Source organism: Embiotoca jacksoni, unplaced genomic scaffold (assembly GCF_022577435.1).
Source record: "Embiotoca jacksoni isolate LCO1_2020_lvr unplaced genomic scaffold, fEmbJac1.0.p SCAF_23, whole genome shotgun sequence".
Lineage (NCBI taxonomy): Eukaryota > Metazoa > Chordata > Actinopteri > Embiotocidae > Embiotoca > Embiotoca jacksoni.
In genome coordinates this window covers 4175944-4189173 of record NW_027185374.1, presented here as the reverse complement: position 1 = coordinate 4189173, position 13230 = coordinate 4175944, and the positions used below count along the sequence as shown (strand labels likewise).

Sequence of the window (13230 nt, the reverse complement as noted above, 5' to 3'; positions counted from 1 at the left end):
TTTTTTTAAATAAAGCAAACATTTTCTTTGACATTGACTGAGGAGGTTGTAATTGTGCGAAAAAAAACCACTCATTGTCCCCCTGACTGATGTAACACTGCCATTTGTGCACGAGACAATATCATGTACTATTAAGCGAGATAGATTCTAATACTAAATTATATTAATAAATAAACCTTTGTTTGCCTCTGGACCATTCAGTACCTGTGCTGAGGAGCTGAAGTTTTTGGAGTGGTTTGTTTGCCGGTTTGTCAGCTGGATTACAGAAAAACTACAGACTTTATTTTATATAATGCCAGGGTGACACGTGGACCAAGGAAAATCTTTGGGCGACTCTTCGAATGATGTTTTTATTTTCATTTTACAACATTGCGAGATACAGCATTTGGCCAGCTGAATACCATACATCTTAGAATCCACTAGATGGTAGTAAAGTGCAACTGTGACAAAACATTGGCCATCCTAGAAATATAAAGTTCACATTCACCGGTTACCAGCAATCCTTGGAATCAACATATACTTGATCAAATTTAATACACCAAGTAGTTCTTACGGAGCATTCGGTGGTTTCATTTGGGAGAACTTATATCAGTACAACAGTTGACAGGAGGCTGCAGCGAGGCACATGCATATTTTGACAACAGTTTTGGGAATATATCAAGACGTATAAAGTGGTTGCAGTTGCAGATTTACATAATGTGGACTATTGGCTGGCCATGCTCTCCGAGAACCCTTCTAGTTTTAAATGTTATTTGCAAGAACTGACAGACATAAAGACTTCTTTTGGCTAAAACATCATCACCTGTAACTCACCTGTGTCTACCACCCAGTATGGTTTGAAATACATGCTGTGGAGTGCTGTCTTTGAATCTAGTGGACGAAGTTTGTCCTTTTGCTTTTCCGTGTTGTGCTTTGATTTCCATAATGTCAATACATTTTTCACTTGCAGAGTAATATTGAGCAACACTGCCACACTGTAGTTGTCAGAACACAGTGGCCTAGATCTATTCTTCCTGACAAATGGAGTGAATGATGTGTTTTTCCTGATTAGAAACGAATTACAGCATTATGATTTACACCAACTGGACTGTATATTTAATCACTAATGAGGTAACAGAGAGCCAGAGTCTCATTTAACCTCTGGCCAGTCTTCAACAATGCACTTTACCATATTGGGTAAATACATCATGGGACACAAGGTTTTTCCATTGATCTTGTTGAAAAGTGATATGGGTTTGTATCTACTGGCTTAAATACTTAAATTAGATCACTTTGTTATTTATAGCACAGGTACAATCAGGATTATATTTGATAACACTGGAAGGGTTTGGCAGTGTATGTCTGCCAAAGACTCATTGGAAGCCATTTACACAGAAGCTCAGAAGTAGGGCAGGACTTTGACTCTTTTTTACTTCCACTCTACAAACTGTTACAGTGAGGCAACCCTCTTCCTTTTTCAGTTAATGCTCCTCAGCCTGCGTATTTGGTGCCAAATTATATAAATGCGTTACATTTTGCGATGCTAAAGAGGATCATGTTACAAATGTGGTGTTGCATCTGGAATATAGCTGAGGAAGAGTGAAACAAGAAAAAGCTATGAAACAGCACCCACCAAAAAACTTGACAAGTTAATAAAAGAATCACGGCATAGTTTGGCTTTGGCGGAACAAATTGGAAAAATAGGCAGAAAAAAAAAAAAAAATACTAATCCAGGGTGTGAAATTTGCATTACAAATGTCTAAACATGCTCATCGAATGCTGGCACCTTTTAGGCACTGCATTTCAAGTCCCCAGGCAACAGTGATTAGTTTCACTATCCTCAAGGAGTTCCCTGCTCATTATCTTTCCAGTATTTTGGACACAACAGTTTTGGTCAACCAAAGCAGAACAAACAATAAAAGGAAACCAGGTCAGCACGGCAACACTATATGTTTACACAAGGGTGTTTGTTGTATGTACTACCTGAAATGCTAGAAGAGTAATAAAAAGAAGAGACACGATAACCTTTATGAAACACAGGGAAAACTTAGAAAATCTTATAGTTAAGGTACTATTGTTGCTTTGGGTTTGAATACATTCGATATGCAGTTATAATATCTGATTTCAGCCTTTACTTGTTGTGCTAGGATTACAAAAATAGAGTATTTGTTAGAGACAGTACACACAAAACATTTTAGTTGTTACATGTAGCGTAGTTATGTATTTGTACTGATGTATATTTATGTTGTGTACATGCATGTGGAGATGATGAGAGGATGTTGAATATTTGTGGGGTGGTTTAGGAGGCAAACCCAAGTGGCTGTTGTGCCAGGTGTCCTGCTGATGAGGTGAAGGACGGGTAAAAACAAACCGTTTTTCACAAAAAAAAAAGCAATTGAAATAGCCTCTTCAGGTTGTCATATCAACATCAACATGTTTACCCAGTGTTTGTTTTCGTGTGCAGCTCTCCAGCTGAAGGACAGCGGCACAAGGTAGGCAGCAGAGTGAGAGGTCATCCGTGCCAACAGGCCTCATGCTGCCTCTCATTCAGTTACCTAATAGCTCTCAACACAAACAGGGAGCAAAAAAACCCGAACATGTTGTCACTTATACAGTATGTAGGCCCTGCATGTAATCACTGATTTTGGAGTGGAACTATGTGTGTGTAAAGTGTGGGACGATCCGGCCTAAATTTCTCTTCCAATATTTGACCTGTTGAATGTCTTTTACATAATCCCACGCTTCACTTTCTTATAATGCACGCTGAAACATGTTGTAACTAACCTGTTCTACACAGTATTGGCTTTTTGGGGGGTGTTTTAATAACTGTGCGTTAGTAAGAAGTGGATCAAATGATTTTTAAAATCCTATTGAATCTTGCAAATGCGTCACCAATAGTGCCGGGAGGTTTGAGAGTTTTTTTTTCTTCTCTTTGGCTTTTAGTGATGTGGCGTTAACTGGGTCAGGAAGTGTACCTTGTTCTTTAAGTATTTGTGTGACACAGCTTTTAGGCCACAGAGTGCAGGTTACACGGACATGATATGCCGATACTGAGTGAAGATGAAAACGATGTGCTTTATTATACTCTCTACACATTGTAAAAATTATAAATCATGATAAATCATTACTCAAATTACTGCAATAATTGTGTGGACATTAACAGTAATTAATCAACTAATGTTCAACAGCACATCTAAGAAATATATGAATACAAAATGTATTAAACTACACGCATGGGGGGCACAGTGAAATTATGGGCCAAAAAAGACGGGCTCTTCAGGCAGATGCTGCGTAAAAATCACTGACGTGTTTGCTCAGACCTTTTTCAGCTCCTGTGGCTGATGATGATGATGATGATGGTGGTGGCCAGACCGGGACAGTGAAGACGATGAGGATAGAGAGAGAGATGAGGACGACATTGGATGGGATGTAAAGCAGGTAAGCAGAAGCTAACAATTTTTTTCAATACTTTATCTGGAAGACATCAATACTGATCAATCATTTATCATGTTTACTTTCACTCTGTCTGCCTCAGGATGCTATCGCTTGTTTTTGGATTCATTGCATTAATTTTTGAAGGTATGTATCATGGTTACCTTCTCTTAATCGTACTTACGAAACGGCTTGTAAATCTTGAAGTTGTTCAGACCGACGAGTAAAAGAGGTGTTGGTCAGCATGATCTGATCTAAAACACAATTAAGATTCAGTGTTGCAGTGATTTTAATAAAGATTTCCCCAAAATGTACAAAACAATATGCCAATAGCGGGACCATCGTCGGTCAGGTCAGCATAGCATTCCATTTTGATTTCCCTCTGACTCATGAATGCTATTCACTCTGAAACTAAATCCATCTCACTGTTTTCTATCGCTTATCTGGAGTCGGGCAGTGGCAGCAGGCTGAGCAAGTTAGCCCAGACATTCCTCTCCCCAGCAATGTTTTCCTGCTCCTCCTTCCCGAGGCGTTCCCAGACCAGATGAGATATATAATCCCTCCAGCATGTTTTGGGTCTCCTACCAGCTGGACATGCCCGAAAAACCTCCAATGGAATTCGCACAGAAGGCATCTTAATCAGATGTCTGCACCACCACAACTGGCTCCTTGCAACGCGAAGGAGCAGTGGCTCTGAAGCAAAGTTGTTTCTGCATCAGCAGTTAAGTTTGATCTGATGTTTTGGCCCCCAACAACAAGATTTCTGGCAGTTAGGTTACAGCATGTGCTACTGTGACTTGTTGTTTACACTGTTGATCGCTTTTGATTGGACAGCGTTATAGGCATTTCATATCAAGTGATTTACACACTTTTGTTTTTACCAGCTAAAATATTCATAAAGTTTTAATGTCACAACAAAGATTCAGTAAATCACCAGGTGAAAGCTAGCCAGAAGCAATAATCATGGAAGGAATTTTCACACCGATTTGCAAGATAATCCAGTTAATCTGATCCAAACCGACATATTTTATTTCATCCAACTAACACAGACAGCAGGCAGCACATACAAATCACGTCCTGACCAGAAAAGACATATTTAGCCTTACCCTCTCCAGCTGGGATGCTTTGCTGCATATATATGAATCCAAATTCTCACGGTGGATTCTTTAAAATATACCTCAATGCATTTTAGTGTCTCACTGGAAAAAGGCTCACAAAGCTTGATTTCATTTTCCATGCAGAGGAGGAAGGATGACACCAGAAATAACGAAGCCAGCATGTCATGGTGGAACATTGTGCCGGGCCTGTCGCCTCCAGCATGGCTGCCTCACAAAGGCCATCAGAGCTCCGCTGAGACTGCACAGAGCCGAGGCCTGTCTGTCAGCGCGTGGGTGGATACGCGTGTGCAGAAAAGGGGCAGAGAGGGAGAACTGCCGACTGGTAATGCTGACTGGTCAGTTCCAGGCCGTGGGACCAGATGGCACAATTTGGCCTCTGATTTCCATTCTCCAGGTGAGTGTTTGTCTGCTCTCACACACACATGCCTACACATACACAAAAATATGCATGGACACAGGGTTATACAAAACCTTATCCCCAGCCAGTGTTTTATTTTTCAGTTTCTGCCTGAAAAAGTCGAATCTGTAATCACGTGTCAGCTTTGATTTACAGCCCGAGTATATATATATCCCTTGTCCTCCCACTGTTCAGGTCTCTGAAAAGTGTCTCGAGAAGGGAAACATGACAGACAAAGAAACTTTAAAGGGAACTATGTGAGGAGCTATATGGTTCATGTGAAGAGAGGAGGACCGAAGGAAAGAAACACATAGCAAGCTGAATTCAGATGTGTTTGTGTAGTGTAAAAAGTAAAAAAAAAAAAAAAGCTACAATGATTTATAACAACATTCAATATAGGGCAGCATACAAGCAAAATATAACGCGCGCACGCACACACACACACACACACACACACACACACACACACACAAAATATCAACACCTACACCAACAAAAATTCAATAATAACTCAGGATCCACTCATTAGATTTTTTTTTGTGTGCTTTCCCCCACATCACATGGCCTTCATTAGTGGTTGGAGTTTACTGGGTTGATATATATGTATGGCGCCAAAACACGTCATTTTTCACGATATATACTGTTTTTACACCGCATGTCTTTGTCCTTCCTTTGCTTCATCTTACTCATCTTTTGTTTTTTAGGCTTGTCCCCTTTCCTGCCTTTCTATTGGCTAGCTGGCGGCACACCGCCCTTTGGGATCACAGCCACAAAAGATCAAACATGTCTATCTACACAAAGAGTGCCTGACCCTTCCTGGCACATGACAGAAAAGGCGCCATGTGACCTCTGTCAGTTTACATTTTGCTTCCTGTCCTAGACCTACTGTCCAACCTGGCCTCTGGCTGACAGCATTGATCCCTTGTCACATGTAAACACATTCCTACACATAAGTCCAGCTTTTAATCATTGAGGCAGTATACATTATTGCACATTTATCACATTTGTATTGTAGTCATTGACTCTTCACCTATCTGCTCCATTCACTGACCTAAAACACGGGCCATAACTGTTTCCCAACACACCTAATATTTACCTATGGAATAAGTGCAAGGACAATTCAGTCTGCAAACCTAGAATCAGTCCAATAGTATCATTTCGAAAGTGCATTGACCTTACCCCGCCCCCCCAACACACACACACACACACACACACACACACACGCACGCACGCACGCACGCACGCACACACACACACGCACATGCACACACACTCTTAGCTGGCGGCTCGTTCAAGCTTTTCGTGACAATAGCTCCTTGTCTCAGTGCATTTCCTGATTCACTGTGCAGAAAAAAGGGAAACTTTCCGGGGATTCTTCTACTGTGTTGACCTTGTCCATGAAAGACACTCGTGTAGATACACATACATTTGTGCACAATCTGCTAACCACCCCCAGGGGAAAATAAAAGGATTTGATGTAACTTCACTAATTGGTCGTACACTGTGACAATGTGACTGCTTTGTAGGTGGACAAAGAGCGCTCTCCATTCCCGCCATGCTCGTTGGCTGGAGTCTAATTTCTGATATGATCAAAGCTAGTTTTACGTAAAGCGTCCCACCACTCCTCTACTAATGGGAAAGCTGGTCCTACCTGGGACAATAGTTTGTTATACTCTGAATATAAACTCAGAATAGTTCTTAATGAGTTAGTTCAGTTTTCGCCAACAGACACACTGACTTCATTTTGTTTGCTTCTGTGTTGTGACTCTTATAAGATTATCTGAAGTAATTGATTTACACCAGTGCCATTCACTGGAGAGATATATTAGTATGAAGTGTTGAAAATACAGTCGGTGGTAATTTTGTATTTTTTTTTTTCCTATATTAGTTCATCTCAATATTTTCTGACTTTTAGACCCAGTAGCCCTTAGCACTAATCCCATTTGTTTCTACTGAAGATGTGAATCTTAAAAAACATTGAATGTAGTTTTCGCTTCATGAAATCATTATTTAAAAAATAAAAATTGCAAAAACTACTTCGGATTATAGTGAATTTGTTTGGGACTGTTTTCTAGCTGTGGACTAATACACATTTAGTGCACAAGATTGCTCGGGTTCATCACAGTAAATAAACAAGACACCCAGTGTGATAACATGGCTGATTTCAGTTGTTTTTTTTTATACTTTGTCATATTTGTAGTTGATTACATGGACATGAATTGAATAGACTACGCCTATTTAAATATCAAAATGAGACATGAAGCAAATGTCTTACGAGGGACAGTCACTGTTTACCAAGAAAATCGATCGATTTATTGAATTTGTCTTCAAATTGTTTTTTTGTTTTTTTGTATCATTATTGTCTGGCAGACCATATTCAATTTGGAGCATTTACAACGTACTATTGTTTTATAATACAGACCTTTTCTATATCCCTCTCTTCTCCTCTCCTCTCCTCTAATTGGATGATTTGGGATCAAGTATTAAAATGTGTGTGTATTGGTCCTCTGTGTGTGTGTGTGTGTGTGTGTGTGTGTGTGTGTGTGTGTGTGCGTGCGCGCATGCATTGCATAACACCCTGTTTGAGGAGTGCTTGAAAAGGAAGCCGAGCACTTTTCCTAGGGTGCTGTCAGCCGTGCCACTGAATCCAACTGTGGGATTAAATAAAGAGAAAGAGAGAGAGAGAGATGGTTTTAGAGAGACACTAAAAGAAAGAGGGCTGTGTGGATGCACAGCGGGGCCTCGCAACACCCGTAGGCCGGCCATATATTGGCCCACTGGGATGACTGTGCTCAGGATACAACAGGACCAGCTGGGGAGATGAGGGGGGAGGAAGAGGAAGGCAGGCAGGCAGGGGGAAAGGAAGTGGCAGCGACAGAGAAAAGAGTGCGCTGAAGACTTCTGAGGCGCTTCTGAGAACAGAGAGTTATACAGAAGGACGAGAAGATGAGTAATAGATGTTGAGTAAATTTCTGAAAACATTGAGTCAGCATCATTTGCCGCTTTAAATGTTGTTGCATCTCCGTACCAATAATGACCAGATTGGTGAAAACGTATGCTTTTGATATTTATTGTCTCATGTCAGTCTAATTATAACTAAAGGCTAAAGGACAGCTCAACTGTCAAAATAGTATTTGTCTCATATGAAATGGGGTTTATCAATTGTTTAGAGGCCCTGAAATTATCTAATGTGTTCTTAAACAGCTCCCTACTCTGAGTGATGGGGTCCCACATAATGTTGCAAATGTTCTTTTTTTGCATCAGAGAATTTTATACTTTTATGTTTATGTCCTTTCTCATCTGAAGTGGGTGACACTCAGTGGGGGAAAAAAAAGTGATTTTGCATATTTGCACAATTTGGAGTTGATAATAAGAATATTAGGATGGTTTGGGAATTTTTGCTCAATTTCAATAATTTTATAACTTTTTTAAAAATGTATCTGAAGTTTGAGATGACTAACAGCCAAGTGAGCTTTATTTCTTAAACTTTGTTTGTTGCCCATTCCATCTTGAATATTTGACATTGTAAAGAAATACTTAATCCCTTTTTTTATTTTTTTTTTATTTCATTGAATGCTGAATCACAAAAATGTGCACAAAAGCATACCGTTTGGACTCTGAACATCCGTGTTTTTGTTCTGAGTTTATTTATATTTATCAGACTGTTTAGATGGACACGAAACTACACGTGTCCACGTCGAGGACTGTCCTCCCTGACGCCCGGTGGATTATTAACTCGTCTCTACAGCTGTGTGTTGTCACGCCTCATGCAACTTAAAACACCCCTCAAAAAGTCAAATAACAGCACTGACGTCACATAAAGGTAGATGCAATGGATTGGGTGGTGAAGAGGGAGGGAAGCACAGAAGGAGGAGGTAAATGTTTTGGTTTTGAGGAGGGAGTCTAAGGAAAGTGTGTGTAAAGTTTGGGTCAGCATGGAGCCGGAGTATAAACAAGCGGTGGAGGAAGTGATGTGTGTACGCCCTTTAATGTGGATGAATGAACACTGGACTAAGGTTACTATAATACAAATGCGCACACACACACACACACACACACACACACACACACACACACATACACATACACACTGAAATTTGTAGTGGGGTATCATACAATAGATTAGAAGAGAGCATAAACCTCCCAAAGGGATGTGACACAATTTAAAGACATTTTTTTTATATACATTTTTATACATGCAGTAGTTAGTTTAACCCTATTTCAATTTTTGCTTCACATTCCTGTATTATTTGCTGTTCTACGTTTTTGTGAAATAAAATGAGTGCCTTAGAAAAAATGTGACACCGATTGAGAACCACTGGATGATTTAATCAAATTGTACTTTGTCAGATTGAGCAATATCATTTTTTTCTTTCACTGGCAATGGCCCGAGTACACCATCGTACTAAAACAAAAGCAAATTCTTTTAAATTAAATTAGAATTTTCTCAGGTGGCTTCATTTACTCTGTTTCACAGAAAAGGACACTTAAATCTATCCAAATCAAAACTCAAACCACAAGCTACTGATGTCGTGTTCATCTCACATCATTTGTTTCCACACAGATGTGCAGCTCTTTAAATTCCAAACTGCACTCAGCTAGGACGCTGCTAAAGTTTTGTGTTTGGTGTAGATTTATCATATTAGACACTTTTTAGCACCACCTGGATAGGGTAAATCCATTCATTCACAAACAATAAGCTGAATGCTATATCCATGTTGTGGTGTTGGTGGTGCATTTTACTGAAACATCTGTCTTAAAAAGAAATCTTGGTTTAGTCCTTGGCAAAAATTTGGCAATTCTTTATCCCATTGTTCGCATAGCAGCAACTTGCAGAGCTTCCAAGAAGCAGTTCAATATATTCCTCATCTCTATTTGATTCCAGCAAAGGTTGAGCAGAATGTGAGTTGGGGCGGGTCGGTGAAGTTTAGGACAAAGCTACACACGGAGGAAGCCTCTCAAAATAGCAAAGGCAGGCCAAAGTCATTGTCTGAACTGTTCCAGTGTCTTTTCTTTTCCTCCTGTCGACTCCATCCCTGCTCACTCCACCCCTGCACTGTACTGACTGGACAGTAGACACACAGGCACCAGGAGGGGAAACTATTCCTCGCCATGCTATTCTTTGAGGATGGCTATTGTAAAATGTTGGCAAAGGGCCATAGGAGGGTCCTTTCACTAACATAAATTTCGCAGATGAGTGTGTCAAATGTAAACCCTAACATTTGTTATCATATGTCACGATTTACATCCTGTTTTATACATTGTAAATCTGATTTTCCATTTTTAGACACGGAGTTATTTATCAACTTACAGTCTATGTAGCAAGTCTGACATCATTTCACTGACCAATAGTAGTGTAACAAGGAGCAGAGCGATGTGCCAACAAATGTAAGGAGACGCATAGTAAGAAAACATAGATGAAAACAATGCCCATTTCAAATTCCTCTAAATTTATGGGACCTTAGTGATACACAAAATGTCTCAGAAACCTTAATCTCTTTTTCGGGCCTTTCTCATCTCCCTGGAAATCTACCATTTGTCTTGCTTCTAATAGTCATTGTCCATCAGAGGCTTTGCATTCTGCTTTTTGAGTATCTGAGATATTTTGACTGCCTGCTTCAAGTGGGAGAGAAAAAGTGCTGATAGCCACTGATTTTTCTGTTTCCTTTTATAATTGGTTTATCTATTCCCCTGGAAGTTGTTGCTGCATTTACAGTTGCATAAAATTAATCTGAAAAGTCACTTGTGCCGAGTTTTTTTGGAACTGACAACTTACCTTACATTATTTGTTTAAATGCAGTGACCCATCTTTGGCCCTACACAGAATAACTATTAACACAATTCGACCCATTTGAAGTCATTGCAAGACTGACTACAGCTCCACAGTATCTGATGAAAATGTTCTTCTGACAGTGCTTGACATTTCAGTCAGCACAGCGCGGCTGCTGCCTGCACAGTGAAGCAGTCAGCATCTTTACGTAACAGCTGATATGTATCAAGCAGAGCTAAGAGAGCAATATGAAGAGGCAAGATTGTGAGGAACACCCACACTATCTAAAATGCAGTGTTTGTGTATAAGCCCCCACATTTAATCTTTCTTTAAAAAAGGAGTGGTTATCAGAGAGAAAATGTATGGGATGCCGGAGTTATAAAAGTGTTTTCAACCAGAAACTTTGCTGCCTACTCAGCGATTAGATAAAAGAATCTGTGCTCTGAGCGCAGAGGTGCTGCTCTGAAATGAAAACCAACCGCTCAAATCTTGACCGAGCTCTACTTAAAAATACTTGTTAGATTTTTTGTTTTATCTTCTCTGAGTGCCAGGGCAAAGAACGGTATAATAAACGGAGTCTAAAACACATTCCTGTGATTGTCCAAACTTTATGACTCACTGCATTGTGCTGAGAGGTGAACCATACCCATCTGGCACATGAGAATAATAAATGAAACCCTGGAAAAGAATAGTATCTGTCCCATTTTGGCAGCTGGTTTAATAGCTGGCTTCCTCTTCTCATCAAATTGTAGTCCACATGGACACCCTTGGAGCCAGAAACACATTACTGGTTGAGTGGTGTCATTTAAAACAATGAAAAACTTAAACAATGAACAACATGTTCATAAAATGACATACATTACAAATTGTGTAAAAGTTGTAACTAATTATATTATTAATTGTTAATATATCTGCTTCACAGATTGTCAGCCACTAATAATAACAACACATTTTAGGGTTCCTTTGACTGATGGGATTGTGTCACCAGTTTGCCTCTTGAAAAGAGCTGTGTTTATTAATTAACAAATTACAAAGCATGTACTAGTTTTTTTGCTACTTAGATACATATTTATAAAGGTATATTGTATGTGGTGACACCTGTAGTTAACATGTTAACAAAAAATGTAGTAGAACCTGTTAGTAATTGGCGGCAGCTAGCTCGCGTGTAGCCAAATTCAATCCAGCACCGAATCACATAATCTACATACATTTAGTGACTATAGTTAAAATGCTGGCCATAGTATCAAAATACAATTGATCTAATTTTACCAAAATATTAAGGATTATACCGTTAGTGGCTTAATTTATCTAGAAAACATTGGTAAATGACTCAAGGACCATTAAAATACCATTAGTTAAATGAATACAGGCTGATACAGGATGACTAATTGGAAAGAGGAGCCTCAAAAACAAAATAAAATAAATAGAAATAGGTTTTCTATGAAGTTGTCTTCTGTTCACAGTTTCTGTACGTCTGCAATACACATACATACGTATGCGCTTACCACAGTGAGTGACCCTCATCCCTTAACTCCAAGGACCAATTCAACACACTCCCATGATGCAACCAAGGCAGTGATGTAACGTCAGCGTAACCGCAGCGATAGTCTTTGGCATGGGTGTTTCTTTTCCCACACACATACAAAACGGCAAACTTTGATGTTAATAGTCCGGGACAGAAAGAGAGAAAATTGACAAAGAGATTAAATTTGATTGTTATGTAATGTCCTGTGTGTGTGTGTATATATATGTGTGTGTATATATATGTATGTGTATGTGTATGTGTACGTGTGTACATGCACATACAGGCAACACCCTCTTCCTATCATTCACATCTTCTACCGCACGTAAGTTCTCTTGATGGGCCAATCAAAATGTTCGCCTACAAACGCAGGTGATGAAAAACAACTTGAAGATAAGGCAGTACATACACATGCACATTTATCCCTCTGTTCCCTCATTCATCTCCATTTATCCAGCTTTTATTGCGCCCCAACCTTCCCAATGCACCTAAATCTTTTTCATCATTTCTTCGTCTACCTGTGTGTCTGTGCAGATCTAAGCTAATAGGCAGTTGTGCTGCGTCTCACACTGAGAATACAAGTTCAGCACTCTGCTGATTTATGAATGTGTAGTATATCCTTGTTGGGAATACGGGCTGATCACAAGCCCAGAAAAAAATGTCTTTGACCGTCTGTTGAGACTCGCAACATACAACACCAGAGAGGAAGAGGAGAGTGAGAAGGAGGAGGGGAGGTTGATTTAGAGGAAGGAGGAGATAAGAGAGGTAGATGAGCTCAGGGGAGAAGAGAAGAAAGGGAGGGTAAAGGAAAGATAATTTGTCATAGGGCCTTTTTGGCCCTGACAGTAAATAAATGAATAAATGTCATAAACTGGAGACAGAAAGAAAGGAAGAGACAGAAGCAGAGGATGGAGAGAAATGCTTGCTGAGATCGAGGAGTCAATTAGGGGTCATCAGATGAGAGGGGGAATAAGAGGAGACAAGACACACACACACACACACACACACACAC

General features: G+C 39.8%; 1 long non-coding RNA gene across 1 annotated transcript; it reads left to right on the top strand.

Moving 5' to 3' along the window:
- The first annotated feature begins 3852 nt into the window (after nucleotides 1-3852).
- LOC138203456 (uncharacterized) lies at nucleotides 3853-7003 on the top strand. The gene is made up of 3 exons (XR_011178719.1): nucleotides 3853-4132; nucleotides 4653-4923; nucleotides 5631-7003. It is a non-coding gene; the product is annotated as an uncharacterized lncRNA (long non-coding RNA).
- The last annotated feature ends 6227 nt before the right edge of the window (nucleotides 7004-13230 follow it).